Source organism: Lagopus leucura, unplaced genomic scaffold, assembly GCF_019238085.1.
Source record: "Lagopus leucura isolate 7727_CA_CO unplaced genomic scaffold, USGS_WTPT01 Super-Scaffold_100038, whole genome shotgun sequence".
In the NCBI taxonomy this organism is placed as follows: Eukaryota; Metazoa; Chordata; class Aves; order Galliformes; family Phasianidae; genus Lagopus; species Lagopus leucura.
Window position 1 is genome coordinate 4,884,234 of NW_024962287.1, and position 23,283 is coordinate 4,907,516.

Here is a 23,283-nt window from a genome sequence, read left to right on the forward strand (position 1 = left end):
AGCTGGCATTCTGGACAGCGAGGCCACAGTGCTGGCTCACGTTCAGCTGCCATCCATCATTACCCCCAGGTTCTTTTCGACAGGGCTGTGCTCTACCCTTACATCCCCAGCTTGTATTGACAGCGGGGGCTGCTGTGACTTCAGGTGCAGACTCTGCACTTGGCTTTGTTGAACCTCGGGAGGCGGTCGCACGCCTATGAGCTGTGGGAGAAGAGGAAAAAATAGGAAAAAAAAAACAAAACAGGGAACAAGCCCTTCCAAAACAAGTGCATCTCTTCCCCCATTCACACACCTCAGTGCTGCAGATCACAGCCCAACCCTGCAACAGATGTCCTGCTGAAAGCAGCAGCACTGCGAAGCAAACAAGCGTTCAGGCACGGCGACTCAGGGAATGCTGCTCCAGGAACGTGGTGCATCGGGGACGGTGCTGCTCAGCCACCCGAGATTTCACGCACAGCCACCACCATAATCTGATTTCACAGGCGTCTCCTGACTTCAGCTGTCAAACCGCAACCGCGGCCCATTTGCTGCAGCAGCAGCGAGCTCGAAAACCAGAGCTGTTCCTGGAGCAGAGCCATTTCCTCCCAGAAATTTAAGGTTCAAAAATCAGAGAATCTCACCGCAACCCATGGACTCGCTGCTTCCCTTTGCAAGAGTTCGGGTTTACGCTCACCAAAAGGGTCGGAGCAGCAGAGCCTTTTCTTACTGCCTTTTGTGCGAGGCTTCACACTACCATGAATGGGTGAAAATGCAAAGCAGAAGTTCGCACAAAGAGAAAGCAGCGTGTGAGGTGGTTTCTTCTGAACAAGAGAAGGAGCAGGAATGACTTACTGCCTCATTAAAGAGCCCCAGGCTGCATTTTTATTAGATACATTTAGATGCCAGTGGTTAAAAAAAAAAATAAAATTAAAAAAATAAATAAAGGGGGAGCACCTATATTCTTCAGGTATGGGCCTGGATAAGTCACACGGCTACAAACTAAACCACAGCAGACACTCCAAACACAAGTGTGGAATGTTAATGGTGCACACGAGGACTCAGAAAATCACCATCAATCTGCACAAAGGTGAAAAGAGTCTGCTGCTGCAGGACCGTGCCTTTTCCCCACGTTCTCACACAGCAAATGCCTGTTCATGCCACAGCCCACAGTTGCCCCAGTGTTCCTCTTTGTGTTTTCTTACCTCATTACAGCTTGTAAGCTGCTCAATGCAATGAAAAGGCAAGTCAGTGGAAAATTTACTATCTCGGAGGTAAAACTGAGCCCATGCCCCTGCTGACAGCCTTCCCACCACCGCCTCCTATGGCACTGCGTGATCCCATGCACCTCCTGCTGTGGCCTCCATCCTGCAAGCCACCTGCAGCTCCAAAGAAAGGCTTAATTCATAAAACATCCCGAGTTGGAAGGGGCCCATAGGGATCACCACGTCCAATTCCTACTTCAAAACACATTTCCTGTGTACATATCCCATACATGTATATGTCCAAGTATATATATTCTGGCCTGCACAGTGCACAACTTGCTAATAATGTAAATAATATCTCCCCAGCTTAATGGGGATGAGAAGTTATGGCTCTACACTGGCACTGAACAAAGCAAGGCGGCACGCCCCGAGCCAGCATGCCTCACAACCACTAAACACACATTTCTGTGCTCTACGTGGGCAGCAACTGCTGTCCAGAACGTTTTAACAGCAGAAACCACACTGCTTGATGCGGGAGGAAAAAAATAAACCAAACCCAAATACGTTCTTCCTCCTCTTCAAAGCCAGAGCATAAGAAACAAGCAATGTAATTATTCCCACACAAGGGGAAGGAAAATAAACCCAAAGAACACACACACGAGGAAAGAAACAAGTCTCAAAAAAACGCATTTTCAAAATAGCTCAAGGGCTTCTGTGCAAGGCCATAGCCTTACAGCAGGAGTCAGGAAGAAACTACAGAGAACGGACTTCAGGGCTGCTGCATCCCGCAGAGCCCCCAGCACAATCTCTCCTGCACGCAGCATCATTCCCTGCCTCCTCCCCTGCTCAGCAAAACTCCCAGCCCAGCATCCAGCAGTGAGGAGGCCAGCTGTGAAAGGTGCTGGCTCTGTGTCTGTCCCCTGCTAGGGACCCACCAGTGCCTGCCCTGGGCAGCACCCAGAGGCCAGCACCGAGTTGGCACGAGTGGGTGCCCTAAGTGCTGCACGTCCTTTGGTGCCCATGGGCACAGGTTTTTCCTCCTGAGCAGCCTCAAAGCCAAAGGTGTCAGTTGCAGCTGTCCCATCATCTGCCTGGAGACAGCCAGCACCAGCGGCATGCCAAGAGGAGGCTTTCACTGCACCTGTCCCAGCATCAGGGCTCCCCAGCAAATCCTCCAAATCCAAGGCTGCAGCAAACAAACCTTTGGCAGGACAGAAGCAAGCTCTCGCCCCGATGCGTTTCCTCCAGGGAGCAGAAGCACGACTCAGACACAATCACTCTCTGCTGACAAGTAAAAGCACTTCAAGGAAGGCTTCTTTCCCCTCCCTTCACTTTGTTTTAGATGGCTGAAGAATTTCCTCTGAATGCTCCCAATTGCAGCTCACGCGGAGTTATTTTTGAAAGCAGAGAACCAGATTTCTGAGAGTCTGAATGAGGAAATGCAAAGCTTTTATTAAGCAATAATAGCCCAGACAATGGTCACGATTTCCCAAGGGTCTGAACACCACAGCTGACAATAAGCTTGATTCCTACACAAAACCCCCCTTGCAGGCTCCGAGGGTTTGCTTTGTATGGTCTCAGCTCAAGTTAGAGAGTTAAAACATTCGCAGTGCAATTTCCTCCAGTAACATCTGACCAGAGATACAAAAATCACTGGGAAAAGCCCTTTATATTGTCCCCTTCCTCCTTGTGACAGTACAAGTCTCTTTCCAAACTTGCAACAAAGACATCTCCCCATCCAGCCGGATCATTCCAAACCGGTCCATCTTTCCAGGATCAGGAGAGTAGGGGAAAAAACCCTTCAACTTCTTCACAGCAATCTGTAATCTGTATCACTGTACCATGACTCTCCTTGTAATGGGAAGAAACGGATCACAAAGCCCCACCTGCCACCATACAGCACAACTGGATCCGGCGATCACATCACCTCGTTGTTATTTCAAAAGGGAGGAAGCTGCAGCTCAGAGGAGCTCACGCAGCCTCTCCAGCTTCCCATTCTGGCCTTATGCATGCCACTTCTCATTCAGTGAGATGTGGTTGGCCATGAACAATTACTGCTGCATGTGAACGAGCTTGATCTGGCTCTCTGTAGCTGGCAAAAGAAGCAGGCACTTCTAGGCCACATAAAACTTGATTGGTTCAAGATGTCTACTTAGGACAAGATGAATTGTCCCGCACAAACGGCTGCTTTTCTCCATTGACTATAAAGCAGACCTCAGGGAAAGAAAAGAAACAGCTTAGCTGCAGACAGCTACATCTGTACAAAAGACGTAAATGCCTCCCATTCAAACGCTGTCCTCATCTTAAACAGTAAAGAAACTGATACACTAAGTTCATTAGCTCTTCAAACCAAGCCGAGCCTACAGGAGCATTCCTACTCCACCATCATTTCTCTCTCTCCTCTCCCTGGTCCCAGTACAAGTGTGGTGTACCTGCACAGCATAGCACGGTTACATTTAAGCTTTTCTGTCAGGCAAGTTGGTTTCAACCCATTCATTTACCGATCAAGCTGACCACACAGCCAGCATAGAGACGTGCCTGCATATACAGGAGCCAACACTTGAAAATGGTTTCAAGTTTTTCTGCAGCTTTGTGAGGGAGAGAAAGCAAAGGTGTTTACAGGAGTTAATAAAAAAAAAAAAAACCAAAACAGAAAGGATGAGAGAGCAGTACTGTGTGTCTTAATTTTACAGGCAGGGTTGAAGAGGGAAGGGATGAAGTGCTTGTTTCGTATTTCTTACCATTAAATTCAAGGACTCTTGACCCAGAGAAATCCCTCAAGTTGGCTTGAAACACTGCTAAAAAATTATTCATCATCTGCTTGTCTGTAAAGGGCCATCCACATTACAGATGCAAGCCAACGAATGCTCTGTCCAGAAGAGCACGCAGAAATGCAGGATGCGTTCAGAACAGGGATGTACTCAAATTAAGGATGCTAAACACACCCAGATACTGCCATTCAGAGACTCCACATAAGCACTTTTTGTGCAGCAACATCTGTAAATCAAAGCACATTGTTTCCCACCCTCATAATAAAGAGATTTGCTGGATTATCTAGAGATCTGTCTGATGGTGGCAGACAAAGCTGCTGAACCTCATGCAGCTGCCTGAAATGGGCACTGAGGCAGAGAGCTCGCTCATGATGCTGAACAATGAACGTGGCCCCTTCAGTGCTCGCCTCCAATTAGCAAAACTCCTTGTGCAGCGAGGAAAGAGCACAACACAGCGAGAGGAGTGGCCACAGGTGACAAATGTGTGTGCCAGCAGCCACTGCCTGGCAGATGAACGAGTCTCCATCTACTAAAGTGAGGATCGCAGGCCGACAGCAGGCAGCAAGCCTTCATCACTTCATCACATTCATGAGAAGCCAGGAAGACTTGAATATTGTTAGCACAGACAGCAAGGCTTGAAATGCAGCCTTGATAATAAACAGCTTCAGTTAATCCATATTCACGACGCCTATCTCCAAAATGCTCCTCAGCCATTTAACTGTTGCTTCAAGACATAGAATCACAGAATGGCCTGTGTTGCAAAGGCCCACAATGCTCATCCAGTTCCACCCCCTGCTGTGTGCAGATCACCAACCAGCAGCCCAGGCTGCCCAGAGCCACATCCAGCCTGGCCTTGAATGCCTGCAGGGATGGGGCATCCACAGCCTCCTTGGGCAACCTGTTCCAGTGCCTCGCCACCCTCTAGGGGAAAATCTTCCTCCTAACATCCAATCTAAACCTCCTTAAGTCATGGCATTATTGCTGGACTTGATGGGTGCTTTCCAAGTTCAGATATTCCGTGTTCCATTATGAGAAAGAACCAGGTAGCAGCTGCCTGAATAACACCTGCCAGACGTCAGGACTGCGTACAACTGGCCCAGCTAAATGCCCCAAGCCATGCAGGGCCCCTTCAGCAGGGAACATCCACACACCTTTGAAAACATCTGAAAGGTTCCTGGCAGTCCTGCAGCCGTTTGCCAACTGATACTTCATGTTTGAGAGAAGGCAGATCCCAGCCTGTCTCATGGCCGAGAAGTATCACCTTTGCTATCTTTTTGAACTGTGCTATGCAGTAATACACTCCAATACATGCAGGAGCAAAAATGCCCTTCAGCATTAATAGCAAGTCTACTTAATAGCAAGATTACTTAATGTTAATAGAAATAAGATCATAGAGATTTTGTTACATGACTCTGCAAATCACTTAAATCAAGAAAAAAAAAAAAAACACCAACAAACCAAGGTTAAATGAAGACTTTTTTCCTTCTTTGTCCTTCATGCCTGCCTCAGTACACACACTAAAATTAAAAACAGCTGTGAACTTTCAGATGCAGTACAGCAGCTCTGCATTGGCCTACAGAGGATCCAAGCCCACATCTCAAGAGCATGCGCCCAAGAGAGCTTATTTTAGGATGAGAAGTAATAGCCTTAAGTTGTTCCAGGGGCCGGATATTAGGAACAATTTCTTCTCCAAAAGAGCAGAGCTGCAGTGGCACAGCTGCCCAGGGAGGAGATGGGGTCAGCATCCCTGGAGGTGTTCCAGAACCATGGGGATGGGGCACTGAGGGATGTGGGCAGTGGGCATGGTGGGGTGGGCTGGGGTTGGACTGAATGAAGTTGGAGATCTTTTCCAACCTTAACCTGTTACAGTTAACTTTTGTTCCTGTGTTTATATCTGTCCTCCCTGCTTTTTCCTTTCCCTGCTTTGTCAGGGGCCTGGGCCTGTTTCCTGTTTATTTACTTGGTGTTTGGACTCCTTTCCCAGACTGCTAAGTACAACGCAGGGAACGTTTGGTTCATGCACACTTAGCTTTGTTTGCAGTGTGCAGCCTTCTCTGCTGGTGGCAGCTCTGCCTTGGTAGTGCAGAGAGGGAGGTTTGGTCAAAACATTGTTTTTAATTCCTGTCTCCCTGTGATGCTCTGTTTGTTGGGATTTTGCACTGACCTGTTCCTTTTACTCTTCAGCTTTGGCACTGCTCCCAAGGGCTCGTGTAAGTAAGAGCCTTGCCAGCCAGAGGGAAGAACCAGCACACGTAACAGGGTTAGGGAGATCTAGAAGCTTTTGTATTGGTCTTTAACCACAGAGGAAGGGGAAAATTTGCTGTTGGTTCTATTTTATCTACATTTTTATGTTGATGTTGTTCATATGAAAGCTGATACAATTTGGGGTAAATCTATTTCTTTGCTCTGTTGTTAAGCCCATTTGGCATGCTGGGTGCTTTTAGCAGTCTTTATTCTGGCCTGTGCTGGCACAGAGCTCAGAGCTGCATTGATGCTGTGCTTGATGGTGAAGCTGTGGGCTGGTACAGATGACAGGCCTTTAGTTGGATTGCCTTAGCAACCCCTCTTCTCTGAAAGGTGGGACGTCCTCACTCATACACAGCACAGCGTTGCCCCCAGGAAAGCTAGTTGTTCCTCGCAAGGTTTGGAAGATTGAGCTCAGATCCTGCTTTTCCCTCACCTCCTTTCTGTGACAATAGGAGGCATCCAGCTGAAAGAATTCTGTGGTTACGAAGTGCAAGTTTTTGTCCTCCAAATCCCGAGCAGCGTGTCCTGTTGTGTCTCATCCTCTGCTAAATGCGCTCTTGTGGGCACGATTTTAAATAAATCCCAGTCCTTGCTAAATATCTGTCAAATATTGACTTAGTCTGTGGTGAGAGCTGACTAAGCTGAAGTTAATGGTGTAATTTGTGCTTGTTTTGCACGTGCGTATAGGCAGTTTCAGTGTGGATGAGCAGGAGTGGAAATGAAGATGTTGCCTTGAATCTATTTCAGGGAGAGGAAAGAGGAGCCTGAGGCCTGCAGTGGCAGTAATGGAAGTAGAGGAGTTGCTAGTAAAGGTGTTGTGTGAGCGTTATTAAAAAACCCATCTTCCTAATGAATGAGGCCACGAGACAAAATTGAGGAGAGGCTGTTAATTGCGTGCTGTTACAGATGTCTTGAAGTGATCTCCTGCACTCTGGTCGGTTGCCATACCCCTGGGAAAATCTTTCTTAATCTGCTGAAAATGAGATCTAAAAAACAAGAGTCTGGCTGGGATTTCTGTGTAGATCAGCAGACACAGTGCAGGTATCTGCTGGTTTCATTTCTTCTGTGGAAGCTTTGCCTTCTGTGAAGATAAGAGAATCCAGAAGGGCACCAAGGCCTCTCCTGCCCTTGGGCTGAGGTTGCATGGGCAGCTCCACGTGTTTGAGATGCTGCAGCAACAAGATGAAGTGCATCCAAACAGCCAAGAAATGGAGATGCAAAGAGCTATCAAATGGCATGAGTCCTTGGAATGAGCTGCTGGCAGAACAGAAGCCAAATTGTTCAATTTCCCTCATGTTTCTGAGCTGTGGTGAAATCTGGCCTTCAGCCTCCTGGAAGGTTGGTTTCTTGGAGTCATCTCCAAGGGATCTGTTGGTGGCATAAGTGGGGTTTTGGGACTCAGCACAAAAAAGGTGCAGCTTTAAGACTCTGAATCTGTTGGAAGTTTGGCAGCCCATGATTTGGACAGATATACTCATTGCTGGGTAAAAACTGGCTTGAAGGCAGGGCACAGAGAGCGGTCATGAATGGAATGAAATCCAGCCTGTGGCTGGTCACAGCCCCAAGGTTCGGCTGAGGCCAATGGCATAAAGTTCAACAAGGCCAAATGCCAGGTCCTGCACTTTGGTCACAACAACCACAGGTAATGCTACAGGCTGGGAGCAGAGTGGCTGGAAAGCTGCAGGAGAAACAAGGTCTGAGGGTGTTGGGTGATGCTAGGCTACCTATGCTCAGGTAGACAAGGAGGCCAGTGGCATCCTGACTTGTGTCAGAGGTAGTGCAGCCAGCAGGAGGAGGGAAGTGATCATCCCCTGTACTCAGCTCTGGTGGGGCCTCACCTCGAGTATTATGTTCCGTGTTGAGCTCCTTGCTACAGGAAAGATAGTGAGGCATCTTTGGTGTTTAGAGAAGGGCAATAGAGCTGTGAAGGGTCTGGAGCACAAATGTGATGGGGAGAGCCTGAGGGAACTGGGATGGTTCAGTGTGGCGAAGAGGAGGCTCAGGAATGGCCTCAAATTGCATCGGGGCGAGGTTCACATTGGATATTAGGAACAACTCGTAAAGAGCGGTCAGGCATTGGAACAGGCTGCTAGGGAGGTGGTGAAATCCCTGATCCCTGGTGGTGTTCAAGAAATGTGGAGATGTAGTACTTAGGGACATGGTTACGTGGGCAGTATTGGTGGTAGTGGGTTAATTAGATGATCATGCAGGCCTTTTCCAACCTTAACGATTGTTTGAAGTGATGAGCTGCTGCATGTTTGGTTATTTCTCCCTCTTCTCTTTGAACCCTGCAGCTTTTCAATGCAGTTCTGTTCCAGGTGGTAATATCTCTGTTGTGGCTTCCAGCATTAGGGAAGCATTATGCCTACAATTGATCCTTTGTAGTCCAGAGAGCAAACATAATGCAGCAAATGTGTTCTATGCTGAAATGTTTATCAAATTACTGTAAAGGTCCTGGATGGCTCAGTACAGTGCAATCCTGAATCTTTCCAAAATGGTCAGTCACCACTCTATTTGAATGATGTGACTTTTTAAAGGGAGTGAAATAGAATCACGGAATCATTAAGGCTGCCCTCAAAGACAAGGATGTTGAGGAGAGCTGGCTGCTCTTCAAGGATGCCCTCCTGGAAGCACAAGAGGTCTCCATTCCTCTGAATAAGAAAGTGGGCAGGCGAGGTAGGAAACCGGCATGGCTCAGCAAGGACCTGCTGAGAGAACTGAGGGCAAAGAAAGGGGTGTACAAGCTCTGGAAACAAGGCTGTGTCACCTGGGAAGAGTACAGGAATGCCGTTTGGACTTGCAGACGTGGGATCAGGGAAGCCAAGGAGCAGGCAGAACTGAACTTGGCAAGGGACGTGAAAAACAATAAGAAAACCTTCTACAGGTACATTGCCCAGAAGAGACAGGCCAAAACGGGCGTACCTACTTTGGTAAATTTAAAAGGAGAACTGGCTTCAACAGATGAAGAGAAAGCTGAGGTGCTGAATGAGTTCTTCACCTCGGTCTTCACTGGTGGCCAGGATTCTAGTCTTTTTCACGTCCCTGAACCCTGTATCACCAAACCTCTATGTGGGGACCAAGGAGGTAAATCCCTCCCCACTGTAAGGGCAGAGCAAGTCCGAGAGTGCCTCCTTAGACTGAATGAATACAAGTCTATGGGGCCAGATGGCGTGCATCCCAGGGTCCTGAAGGAGCTGGCTGAGGTGGTTGCCGAGCCGCTCTCCATCATATTTGAGAAGTCGTGGCTGTCAGGTGAGGTCCCAAACGACTGGAGGAAGGGTCATGTCACTCCCATATACAAGAAGGGGAGCAGGGAGGACCCGGGGAACTACAGGCCGGTGAGTCTCACCTCCGTGCCTGGGAAGATCATGGAACAGATCCTCCTGGACAACATGCTCGGTCACATAAAGAATGAGCATGTGATCCGAGACAGCCAGCACGGCTTCACCAAAGGAAGGTCATGCCTAACTAATCTTGTGCCCTTCTATGATGGAGTGACGGCATTGGTGGACGAAGGGAAGGCGACCGATGTCATTTACCTGGACCTGAGCAAGGCCTTTGACATGGTCCCCCACCACATCCTCATCTCCAAATTGGAGGGAAGTGGATTTGATGGGTGGACGACCCGATGGATGAGCAATTGGTTGAAAGGCCGCAGACAGAGGGTGGTGGTCAATGGCTCTATGTCCAGGTGGAGGCCGGTAACAAGTGGTGTCCCCCAAGGGTCTGTCTTGGGACCGGTGCTCTTTAACATCTTTATTAATGACATCGATGAGGGAATTGAGTGCACCCTCAGCAAGTTTGCTGACGACACCAAGCTGAGTGGTGCGGTTGATACGGTGGAAGGAAGGGATGCCATTCAGAGGGACCTCGACAGGCTGGAGGGCTGGGCTCGGGTGAACCTGATGAGGTTCAACACGGCAAAGTGCAAGGTTTTGCATTTGGGCCGGAAGAACCCCAGGCACCTGTACAGGCTGGGAGGAGCGGTCCTTGAGAGCAGCTCGGCAGAGAAGGACCTGGGGGTCCTGATGGACGAGAGACTGAACATGAGCCAGCAGTGCGCTCTGGCAGCTCGAAAGGCAAATGGGATCCTGGGCTCCATCAGGAGAGGGGTGGTCAGCAGGGACAGGGAGGTGATCGTCCCTCTCTACTCGGCTCTTGTGAGGCCCCATCTGGAGTACTGTGTCCAGGTGTGGAGCCCTCAGTACAAGAAAGACATAGAGATTTTGGAAAGGGTCCAGAGGAGGGCAACTAAGATGATCAGGGGGCTGGAGCACCTCCCCTATGAGGACAGGCTGAGGGAGTTGGGCTTGTTCAGCCTGGAGAAGAGAAGGCTGCGGGGTGACCTCATTGCAGCCTATCAATACCTGAAGGGAACCTACACCCAGGAGGGGAGTAAACTCTTCAAAAGGGCTGACAACAGCAGGACTAGGGGAAATGGATCCAAGTTGAAGGAGGGAAGATTTAGGTTGGATGTTAGGGGGAAGTTCTTTACTAGGAGAGTGGTTAGGCCCTGGAACGGGCTGCCCAGGGAGGTTGTGGATGCCCCGTCCTTGGACGTGTTTAAGGCCAGGTTGGACGGGGTCCTGGGCAACCTGATCTAAATGTGGATGTTTGGTGGCCCTGATAGGCAGGGGGGTTGGAACTACATGATCCTTGGGGTCCCTTCCAACCCGGGTGATTCTGTGATTCTGTGATTCTGCTTGCAGATCCTCTCCAACAGTGCCTCCATTGCTCTCAACTTAGGAAATAGGTGGCCATTCCAAGCACAGGCAGAGGAGATTGAAGTTTCCTGTATCTTTTGCACAAACAGAAACACTACACTGCTCACACAACGGCCAGGCAAATACTTAATACACCTACAAATAGCCACGGAGTTTAATGTCTGTCCTGGAGGCATTCAAGGCCAGGCTGGATGTGGCTCTGGGCAGCCTGGGCTGCTGGTTGGTGACCCTGCACGTAGCAGGGGGTTGGAACTGGATGAGCATTGTGCTCCTTTGCAACCCAGGCCAGTCTATGATTCTATGACTCCTATTTGTCTGCCCGTCCACACACAGCCCCCCACCTAGCAGTGCTGCAAGGACTTGACTTCACTTGGCAAAAAAATGCACCCACAAAAATTCCAAACCAAAAGAAACCCCTTTTTGTATTGCTGCAGTTCAGGTGGCATTGTGCTTTTAGTCCACATCACTGTGCAAAACTTAAAAAGATATGAAAGGATGTAGCAACTAATTAGCAGAACTTTTCTTGCACCTCTAGACGGCCTGCAGCTGGAGAAGCTGAAGGAAATCACACTGACAGCAGTGGACACACACATCCTATCCTGCATTTGAAAGCACAAAGAACAAAGCTCTGCTGAATGTGGGAATTGGAAAGCCTGATGATTTAACCCAGTTTATCCCGTGGCAAATTAGCTGCTGTTGAAACACAAGGCATTACATCATCTATTTGCAAGGATTTTTTTATTTTTTTCTTTCCAAGCTGAACTGCCCTGTTCACAGCTTAAAAAACATCATTTCTTCCTAACAGACTCAACAAAATGAAGGGGTGGATCAAGCTCTTTGCAGGGAAGCACACACCTAAACTGCTCTGCAAGTTCAAACAGCAGAAGATTTTATCTGGAATTTAGCAGGAAATACAGAGTGTCCCTTCAGACCTATCTATTCAGATTCAAGGATGAAAAGCCCATTTTTTCAAAGTTCTGCTGTGCAAAATAATGGAATCACAGAACAAAATCAAAGAACATCCCAAGTTGGAAGGGACCTACAGGGATCATCGACTGGGGGCTGAACTCACCCAGCTCTGCCACAGATGTGATGAGACGAGTGGTGAGAGCCCACCTGACCCTTCCTTCCATTTCTGCCATCTACCCAAATAGCTGCACATTCCAGTCCCAGCTGCCACACCGCCTTAATGGGCCACACTGAGAGGCAGAGAAGGATCAGCTGCAAACTGAGCTGCTGGAGGCATTAGTGCCTGTTCACTTGTTCAACTTGTAGACTTGTTTTCCCTCACTCCCCACACATCTGTTGGTGCAATCTCGTTTCTCAAAGCTTGGCAGAACCCTAATTTCGCAGCACCTGCTTTTCAACACTTGTTTCTCAGAGCTTTCTTCAGTGAAGCTGAAGGGCCAGGCTCTCACAGACTCTGTCGGCGCAGCTTCAAAAACCATGATGCAATGGGCTCTCGCTGCAAAACTGAAGCACCCAGTTGATCCGAGAGGTTTCACACAAGCCGGTGTTGCAGCTCGTCAAACTCAAGAGCTGTCAGATGTTGGAAAGTGGAAGAATGCCAGGCAAATCATTTCCAAACAGCTAAAGTAGGAACCATTGGTCTTGTCCCCAAGAAGAGAAAGTTTTACACATAGATACACAGCTTGTGTGGATCGAGGACCTCCGATATGTTTGACATTTTCATGTGTACCAACCCACGATGGCCACTGAGCACAAGGCAGGGCATCCAAGCAAGGAACAAGATTTACAACAACTAAAACTCTGTAAAACAAGGACTCTCCTTCTAAAACTGGCACAGGTTTGGCATACAGCTCTTTCACCAGCACGCCTTTAGATATTCAAAAGTACAGTGAGAAATTTTGTTTTCAATTTAAAAGATGTGAAAGGCTTGTTTTGAATAACAGACGAGCAATGGGTAAGAATAAAATACTCTACAAAAAGAAAAGAAAACTCTGTGGAAGTCCTGTTAAAGGTAAATTACCCTTCGAAACAGCCAGATCTGTAATAACCAGAGAAGAATGGGCTTTGCTGTCAGGATGTAATTAAAAAAAGAAACAAACAACAAAACCACTCCGCTCTGTTCCATATGGAGATAGCCAGCAGCTGATTTGGGAGAATGTCAAGCAAACAAATTTTCACTCTGAGATTGCAAAAGGTCACCGCAAACAATTACTACAACGCAATGCTAAAAGCAACATATGCCTAGGCTTTTTTTCAGTTTAACAAGATATCTTTACAGCTTTAGTTATTACGTGGAAGGAGTAACAACATCGAGGATTACACAGCCACGTTCAGCCATTGTGCAAATACCAGGGAACCATTAAAATTGCACTGCAAAGTGAGCAGGCTGCACAAGTGTTTGCTTCCTCTTCTGCCTCTGCTTTTGCCAACTGCAGTTCCCAAAACAGATCTCATCCGCAGTCAAACTGGGGCCAGAACGAAGACATTCCTTGCCATGTATGGGAAATAACGGAGGTTATTAATTTCACTTCTCATAATAGAAGAGCAGAAGACACGGGAAGGAGGCTTTGGGATAAAAAGTCAGGCAATAAAAGGAAGCGCTCAAATCTCAAAGATGTGCACCAACAGCACAAGTCTTCCCAGCTGTCTCCCTGCCAAGCAGCCTTCAGAATGGGGCATTTTCTTCTTTCAGTGCAACTCCAGTCCCCATTAACAGGGACTGCATGCATCAGCACAAAACTTTCGCCTAGCAGCACGCAGGAACTGAAAAATGAGCATCCTATTCCAGTGACCTTCACAGGCACACACAACAGTGAGCCATTCTTGTCCATTCAGCATGCTCATGTATAGCAAGTCCCACAGATTCACTAAATTACCCTTCGTGGTCCTGAGCAGGCTCAGGATTTGCAATTAGGATAAAAGAGGCCGGGAGCAAACCCCCGACACCAGATATGACCTCAATACCTGCTCTCCACCGGTCCACGCTTTATAGTGCTCAGCTACTGCTGTTGCTGCCAGAAGAGGCAAAGCATACACGCACCCTTCCTCAGGAGCAGGCACCCATCCATACTCTCCTATTCAGCAGCAAAGGAGAAGCAAACCCAGCTTCCCTCTGTGCTGCCTCAAGCTTTTTGCCTCTTGAGGAACAGGCCAGCTCCTACCCAGCACCTCCCTAGCTCCAGCACTGGGATACCATGGGAATGAGAACCTTTACTTCCTGAAAATTAATGAAGCTTGGAACAAAGGGAAGGTGACCAAGGGGTCTGGTATAATCCCCTCTTTCCCCAGAAGGCACCACACAAGCATACAGCCAACACAGAACCATGACTTAGCACTGCACCTCCTCAATACGCTCACACGAGCTCTTAATAAACCAGGCTAAGAACAGGCACAGGGACAGCAACGCATCCAAATAAGACACCCCTGCACAGCAGCACGGAGCTCACAAGAAATACTTGCGGTGCCGCTCCTGCTTCCATCAGTTTTAGGAAGAGGAAATTCACTTTGGTTCTTTTTATAAACCTACTCTATTACGTCTGTCAAACAGCTGCCACTTTCTCTGCCCAATATAGCCGCTGCCAGCAGTAACCAAAGGATCGCTGTGGCTGCGCATGTATTATGTATCAGAGATGCATATTAAAACAGACTTGAGATCTGTCTGGAGATTATGTGTCACTCCTCCAAGTCAATGGAATGATACTGAGATGCAAGTCGGTGCAGAGCCCGGGCTGCACCTGTGTGAACTGCTCCAAAGATGCTCTGGGCATTGCTGCCTCAGTAACGTTGCCTGAAATGCGAGCTCAGCAAGGCAGACAGACGACGGAGAGAAAAATATCTTTTTCCCTGACACCTCCTTTCACAGGGAAGAAATAATTGCATAGCTTGGCCTTTCTAATCAAGACTGTCGTCCTTGTATTTTTAAAAGTCATTTGCAAGAAAGAAAAAAAGCAGAGCTGATTCCTAAGGAAAAAGAGCTAGGTTCAGTGCAAAAGCCTTGAGATACCTGCCAGCTCCAGCTCAATGGCTGCTCCCAACTAACTGCACCCTTGAGACACTTGCAAGAGACTTGGTGCTATTCTTCACTGCCATGAAGTAAAAACAAAGTCAGCAAACCCTGGAGGCAAACGGGAGAAAGCAGTGGCAAGATTTCTTTCCATCTTTTATTATTTGCATCGAGTCTTAATTCCTGTTAATAAGCCTGAGATTTACATCAATAATAACACACGGCAGTGTGCTTCAATGCAGCCCAGCAGCATTAAATCAAAAAGGTTCCTTGTGCTCCACTCTAAGGAAGGGCAGCAAAAGAACCACCCAGCACACCGTGACCACGACCAGGGCAAACTCTCACCTTTTTCCACACCGTTGTTTTTGTTTCCAAATGCACGGCTGAGAACCTGCAAGGGAAGTCTTAACACCAGTGAATTGTCAGACACCACAGCAATTAGTGGCAGCTTCCCAGTGCATCCACCTCTGGCCACGTTCTGATAGCTGGCTCCTCCTCGATGCCCACATTAAAATCAAGGCACACAAGGTAGGCGGCAGATTCATTTACCAAGGGCCTCCCAGAAGAGATGCCTAAGGAAAGAAATATCTTCCCTAAACAATGCCTGCTTGGCTTGTTGCTTTTTTAAACCATCTGCTATGGGCCCGCTATCTTCGTTAATAATCTGAGGAGGATGTTAATGTGCCCAGTGACATGAAGTAGACGTACAGTGCATTTCTAGATGATGGGAGCCATGCTGCACGTGTGCAACTTACTGCAAACAGAGGAAGGCAGGATTGTGCTGCCCTGCCTTCTGCCCACCTGCTGCTTACACATCATGGCTGTGACATTACTGATCCGCTTACACCAAAGGCTTTTGGTCTATTTTATTTACAGACCCTTGCAAGATCCCCTGCAGACACAAAAGCCTTATGGATCCTCCAGAAGAAACCCACAGAGCAGCTCACCCCGTGCTCCACAGACCTGGGCTCTGCTCTCACTCCCAGCTCACCACCTGTTCAGCAGCTCTTCCTGTCACGAGCTCCAATGCCTTTATGCCAACCTTTTGCAGTAGCCATCTGCATGTCAGCAGCACTCTGCAGCAGCACCAACACAGTCCAGAACACATCATTCCCCACTAAGTGACTGCACAGAACAAACCTGCACTATAATTACTTCCTCATGCCTGTAACAGAAGCACTAAAAGACGAGTACAAATCCCATTCCCATGTGCTCTGGCATTACATACGATGCGAAGGCATTTAATCGAGGAGGGAGAAGATAATCCTCCCCACATTCAGTGACGTGCTTTATTCCATCACATCCAAATCTGGACCCAAGGTGTGGTACATATTAGACAAGGAAAAGCAAAGCAGTTAGGACGTGTTGATGGCACGATGTAATGGAGGGTGTTGATGGTTTTAATTGTGCTACCTTTATATAAGCAAAGGGTCCAATTTCCACAATAAGTTGCCAAATGAATTCATCTTCTCTTTGACTGCCCTTGGAAAGTACTCAACCTGCCATAAAGCGTCCCCTAATGGAAACCACACACACACGGAACAACTTGTTTCCTGCTAGATGACATTTTGGCATTCCAATAGAACTCACTTTCAAACGAATACAGAGATGACCAACATACTGGCGCAGATTTGAGATGACTACACAGCTCCACAATGCCTTCATGTGACACAAAGTAGTACAAAACAGTAAGAAAGCTCATCCTGCAGAGCCAGCTGTCAGGACGTGTGCTTCAGCACAGCAGTGCTCTCACCAAAACACAACGGGAAGGGAACAATCCTCAGGCTACGTGTGCTGCCAGCATCCCCGAGAAGAACGTCAGGTAAGTAGACACCTCTGAGTATTCTGAATCATGGGGAAGGCATTTCATGAAACAAGACAGGTAAAAGGTTAACCAGCTGGAAACTATGCAGGAAAAAAAAACCAACAGTGTTACCTGTACAGACAGAAATGTTATTAGCACTTTGTATTAGAAACTTGACAGGGTTTCCTGCATTCATGGGATGCTCTCATACTGCCCTCGGTATGCTCGCATCTGTAGCAAAACGCATCAAAACTCATAGAGGGGAGGGGACAGGCAGAAAAACACACACAGCCAACTCCATGCACTGAGATCCCAACCATCTAAGGAACTGATGGTAAGGGTGCAAGAAACTCCTTTACATCAAACTACCTGTACTCATTGAACAGCCTGGGTTGCAAAGGAGCACAATGCTCATCCAGTTCCAACCCCCTGCTGTGTGCAGGTCACCAACCAGCAGCCCAGGCTGCCCAGAGCCACATCCAGCCTGGCCTTGAATGCCTGCAGGGATGGGGCATCCACAGCCTCCTTGGGCAACCTGTTCCAGTGCCTCACCACCCTCTGGGGAAAAACTTCCTCCTAAGATCCAACCTAACCATCTCCTGTCTCAGTTTAAAACCATTCCCCCTTGTCCTAAATCATTATTAGGTCACTGTCATTAGTGGGAGCCTTCAGCTTCCCTTCCCCTGGACAACAAGAAAAGATTACATTTCTTCATTGACAAGTCTCTTTTCTGTATTCCACTCCCTGTGACCAACAAGGGACTGCTTGCTCTGTAGTCACTGTGAATGCCACACAGCCCTGAGACCCACCGCCAGCCATTGCCAGTGAGCAGGGGCAGATGCCAGCAGAGGGAGCACAGCACACCTGTGCATTCCTTACATAAAAGCCAAGGTAGATCAAACTGTCAGCAAACACTGAATTAAAAAACATGCATTGAAACCTGCTTTAAAATTGTCACAATCCTGTAAGAAATGTCCAGCAAGCCAAGGAAAAAACTACGAAATGCCCTTTCAAAGACATTTGTAATAGATTAGTCAGTCCTCTAAATGGCTCCTGCTGGTAGCAGACATCAATTAACTAACAGCAATGATTTCACAAAAGCAGGATTGCAATCTGTGCTTCAGAACTGGGCCTGTGATTGCTGTGTAATAACACCTATTTACTGGTTGGCCAGCACTCAGGGCTTCCTACACCCCAGGCCAGATAGGGATCAATTAGGTGTGAGCCATAGAGCTATATACGCTTCTGCTTTCATCCTTCTTACCAAACCCCAAAACCTCAAACTGGCTTTGCACCTCTTTTCAGGCAATATCCACCTTATTTGCATCTGAGAATCAGACATCTCAGCTGCAGGAGCCAACTCAACCACGACAATCACCAGTAAACAGCACTTAAAAGACTTGTCCAAGAAGAAAATTGTGGGCTCTGCTTTTGAGGATATGTCTAAATTGCAACCACAGGGCTACAAGCACACTCAGGGCAGCCATAGCCCAGCAAGCACAATGGCAGTTGTACGGACAGCTGTCTGGCCCTGCTGCGTGCCTCCAATCCCTTGCAAACGCTACCCCAGCAGCTGCATTCCAGCAGAGATACAAACTAACTATACCGAAATGTCCCATGCCTGAATTGACACATGGGTATCGGCTTGTCTTTTTCACAGACCCCCATGTATTCTGCCTGCTAAGTGGTTAGGTCATAGGGATCTCCATTTGGGTTAGGATTCATTCATTACAGCAATGCAAAAATTCTAGCTTGGGTTAAAACCCCAATGTTAAGAGCTGCTTCTGTCTGTGCATGACCCAAAAAGGGGTATTTAGCACAGATAACAGGTAGGCAAGTGAGACAACAAGCACAGGGAAAACCTCCCTGCTGGTGAGGAGTCGTGATCTAGTGATCGGTTGGTCCTTTCCAATTCTGTGTTTTGTGAGGTTTCCAAAGCAGAAAAACTGCCTCCGGACTAGGAACCAACAGACATCTGACCACAGTGATCTTGGCTTCAAATCGCTGGCACATCTGGTTAGCTGCATCTCCCAGCCCGCTGGAATTGGCATGAGAAGGAGAAGGAATGCCCTGGGGAAACGGGAAGGTGACAGGAGTCAAACAGCAGGGAGGCAAATCAGGCACCAGAGATCGTGAGGGGAGAGAACAAATACACAGAGCCAGAAGAAAAAAAGAAAGGCAAACCCTAAAAACATTATGACGATGATACTGTGGGATTTCAAAACTGAATAGTCACAGAAAGCAGATTCGAGGTGGCCTCTGGCTCCCCACAAGCAAACAAGCCCTAATAACACAGCTGAACAGTGACATGCTACAAACACCCAGGGGAAGATGATTGTTCCCATCCCACCTTAACAGCACACAAACAGCCTTCCAATTTTGCCGCGTACCACTGAGAAACAGCCTCAACGACAGCATTTCAACAACTGTGGTTTTCTTGTTTTGCACATTTGCTGCTTTTGCTCTGATTTGACAACTGCCAAAAGCCATCCTCGCATGCAAACAAACATGAGAGCTAACAGTCTCCACTTGCAAAACTAGAGAATATCAGAAAACTATTTTGGACTTCCCTTCTGCAAAGAGACATCAAGAAGTTCAAGAACTGTCAGTACCCCAGCTGAGCTGCCAGAAGAATTTGGCTGTGCCGTGCTCAAATGAAGACAGCCCATTACCCCTGCTCTAGAATCTCTTAACACTGAGCTGAACTGATGCAAACTCTGGTTTCTGGAATGAAAACTGAAAAAAAAAAAAAAAAAGAGAAATCACAAAGCCATTAAGTGAATATGGGTAAAGCCATGAGTAACAGCAGAACCCTCTTATCAACTCTTTGAAAGGGGTGATAACTGCAGGACAAGGGGAAATAGTTTTAAGTTGAGGGAAGGAAGATTTAGGTTGGATGTCAGAGGGAAGTTCTTTACTATGAGAGTGGTGAGGTGCTGGAACAGCTGCCCAGAGAGGCTGTGGATGCCCCGTCCATCCCTGGAGGTGTTCAAGGCCAGGTTGGATGGGGCCCTGGGCAGCCTGGGCTGCTATGGAATGGGGAGGCTGGGGGCCCTGCATGGGGGGGGGGAGTTGGAGCTTCGTGATCCTTGAGGTTCAATGGCCAACCCTGGCCATTCTGTGATTCTGTGACCCTCAGATGGTACATGAAGCCAGGGGAGCTTGTGGGGGGAACGCTTCTCCCATCACCCCAAATTCAGATTGTGGTTCATTTCTGATGCTACCTTTGCATAGAAAGAAGTTTTGGATTATTCACTACTTACTAAAGCCTGAAAACACACCCGATGTGCCAAGAACCTTATTATCTCACCTATAACAGAAATATCAATCAAAACACATTTGCAACGCGTGCGTCAGACTTTGACATCTCACACAGATTTCTCCACAAAAGCAGAAATATCAGTCAGAGCGACCTGCCCGTGACACACAACTCAGGAAACGAAGTTATTTAATCTCCTACTTACAGATACCAGACTTGCCCCACGGAAACCCAGAAATGTTGAAGCCAAGCTATCATATCAGGGTATCGAGGCACACTTATCAGATGCATGCATAAGCAACAAGAGACCAGAAACCAAGCAGGGAGACGCACTCGCTGCTTTATAACACACGCAGCGGCAGAAAGGCGCTCCTGCAGCGGATGCTTTGCTCCTCTGTGTATCCTGAACACCCACTGAACGACTTCCAGCTGCAAAATCGTTTGGCTTAGGGCACAACCGGGGGCTGGGCATTAATGTGTTAGTTAGCCCATGGTTTTTTTGATTAAGGTCGAATGTTTTTAAGGTCGAAAGCAGTAGGGAACGCCAAAGGAAATCGGAGGGGGGGAAAAAAGCCCAGCACAAAGCTGAACTTCAGCAAAGAGCTGAAGGCCGAGCAGGGTGCTAGGCCTCGAGCCCCCAGACCCACCTCGGGCCGGGGGCAGCGGGCGGGAGCAGCAGGGAGGCGGCGGCCCCGTGAGGCACAGCGGGACGAGGGGCTGCTTTAGGGCCCCTCGCAGCTTCAGCCCACCTCAGCCCCCCTCATCACCGAGCCGCGGGATGGAGTCCTGGCTCCCTGCGGGACCCCCACCTCCTCCCTCATCCCCGAGGGACCCCGCCCGCCCGGCCTTCCCCTCAGTGTCTCCCCCAGGCCGTGCCGCCCCTCTCTCACACTCGCTCCCCCTGCGCTCCCCCCGCCGCGTGGTTCGCTCCAGCCTACCTCCAGGAGCCCTCGCTTCACCCTCCCGGCGGAACCGCGGTGCCGGCGCCCGGTGCGAGCGGCTGGGGGGGGAGCCACAGCCTCCGTTTCGTCTTCCCCCCCCGGGGGCCCCCCCCGGCCCCCCCCCCCCCCCCCCTCCAGATCTGGGCGCAGTTGGTTTGTTCCGAAAAGCCGGCCGGTCTTCTACCCTAAACCGCTGGATCTCTCACGTCTTCGGCCATTTCCGACCGAACTGGCGGAAGTTGCCGAAGTGGCGGCGGAACTTAACGGCCCGTTCCGAAGGGTGAGCGGAGAGAGCCGAACCACGGACGGAGACAGCCGAAGGGCTAAAGGGGCGGGAGCCAGGACGGCGAAGGAGGAGACTTCTCTCCGGAAACTACCGAGAAGAGCCGAAGTGTCGCAGGAGGCGGAGCATCGCCGCCCTCCAGTCCAGAGGGGTTCGCTGGCCACCACGCATGCGCACTGCGGGGAGGCTCTTTTCCCGCCTAAAGGTGGACACGTGCTGCCCTGCCTGCTCTCCTCCGCGAGGAGCCGCCATGATGGGTCTGCGTCCGCTCAGTGCCCCACGCAGCCCTTGCGTGGGCAAACACACCCCAAGCTTTAGCCACAGCACACCGAGTTGGCTCCAGCACCCCTGCAAGGCTGAGTGTGCGCACAGAGAGTTCAGCTCTGTGGTGAAACCACCATGGGGACTGCAAAGGTGGCGCATTCTCTGCACAGATGTCCAGATGGCTGCTAGCAGAAGGGGTTTTACAAACCACGGTGTTTTGGGATGCTGGTACATGCCGGCCCTGCTTATGAGTACTGCCAGACCACTACAGATGGGATTTCATTACTGAGTTGCCTCAAGATCCAAGCTGGACAGTTTGGATTAATACTAGAAATTAAAACTCGGTCTGGACAAAAGTGATGTAGAATATAATTTCTGGATTTAACTTCTTAACAGCATTTACATTGCCAACAGCACCTAGTAAGAGCAGCAACATCAAACGTATGCAGACAAGTACCAAACATACCATGCAAAAGATGAAGATTGAAGCAAAAGAATTAGGGGAAAAAAAAAAAAAAAAAAACAAGTAACAAAGCAGTGGGGAAATAAAGAGAAGAAAGGCAAGGAATGGTGGCAGCCATCATCCTACAAGAAAGCCAACTCCAGCAGCTTCAGTACTTCTTGTTTATTACTTTATGTGCTTTCATTTTACATATATATTAATGCCCCATAAAGGACTTCATATCTATGGGTACCAAGTCTCACCCCAAAACACAAAACCTGTTAGCTTGTGAGGGACTGAGGGATCTGAGAGAAGAAACAGGTTTACCTCCATAGGAGCAGCAGGAAGGGTGGCAACTGTGGCGTATCTTCAGGAATCTTCGCTTTAATACAACGTGAGCACTTCAAAACTGCGAGAAACCACTTTTCCACCACTCTGCACTTTTTTAACAGTCATTTACACGTATGTAGAGCATGCAAGGAGAAACTAACTTTTATCCTGAAAAAATGGTGAGGGTGAGAGGGGGAGCAAGGCTACCTGTTGTTAGACATTGAAATACAATCCTACAAGCAGGGGACAAGGACGAAGGGGTAGGAATAGGTACTCTAAGGCTCTCAGAAACAGTCTGTCTTTTCCAGCCCATCCAGCCTGACCTTGAATACCTCCACGGTGGGGACACCCACAACTTCTCTAGGCAACCTGTTCCAGTGTCTCATCACCATCACTGTGAAGAATTTCTTCCTGATAGCTAGTCAAAATCTATCCTCTTCTAGTTAACAGCCATTACCCCTTGTCCTGTCGCCCTCCTCTGGTCCTGATCCCCAGCTTTTTTATGCTGGGGCCCCCAGAACTGGACGCAGTACTCCAGGTCGGGTCCCACAAGAGCAGAGGGACAGAATCATCTCCCTCAACCTGCTGGTCAAACTTCTCTTGATCCAACCAAGCCAAGATACGGTTGGCCTTCTGGGCTGCAAGCACACATTGCTGGCTCATCTTGAGCTTCTCGTGAACAGACGCCCTCAAATCCTCCTCCTCAGGGCTGCTCTCAAGCCATTCTCCATCCCCCCGACCAAGGTGGAGGACCCTGCACTTGGCCTTGTTGAACTTACGAAGTTGGCATAGGCATTGAGCCTGCCCAGGTCTCTCTAGCTGCAATTTAATGCCGTGGATGCTATCACTCCTTCGTGCCCTCTTCTCTGTTTGAATAGTCTCCACTTAACCATTTTTCTTTATCTGGACCAAATTCTGCTTCTCATCCCCCCTGCAAGCTTTTCTCACTTCCAACACGTTAACGTTTCACCTCTGCTGTAGATTACACCAAGTCATTTTGAGCAGGTATTAAGGAGTTTCAGAGCCAGCTAGTGCACAGCCCCATGGCATACTTCCATGGCCTG

At 48.7% G+C, this 23,283-nt stretch overlaps 1 protein-coding gene across 5 annotated transcripts in view; it reads right to left on the reverse strand.

Annotated features, from left to right (window-relative positions):
* Positions 1-20,984, reverse strand: part of EXTL3 (exostosin like glycosyltransferase 3) — a 115,366-nt gene extending 94,382 nt beyond the window's left edge. For 2 of the 5 annotated variants that reach the window (XM_042883514.1, XM_042883518.1), the window contains exon 1: positions 20,898-20,984. The gene's annotated coding sequence lies outside the window, so the exon portion shown is untranslated. Of the gene's footprint in view, positions 1-2,382; positions 2,446-20,897 lie in introns of those variants that run through there. The other 3 variants (XM_042883519.1, XM_042883516.1, XM_042883517.1) reach the window with 3 other exon arrangements.
* Positions 20,985-23,283: the final 2,299 nt, after the last annotated feature.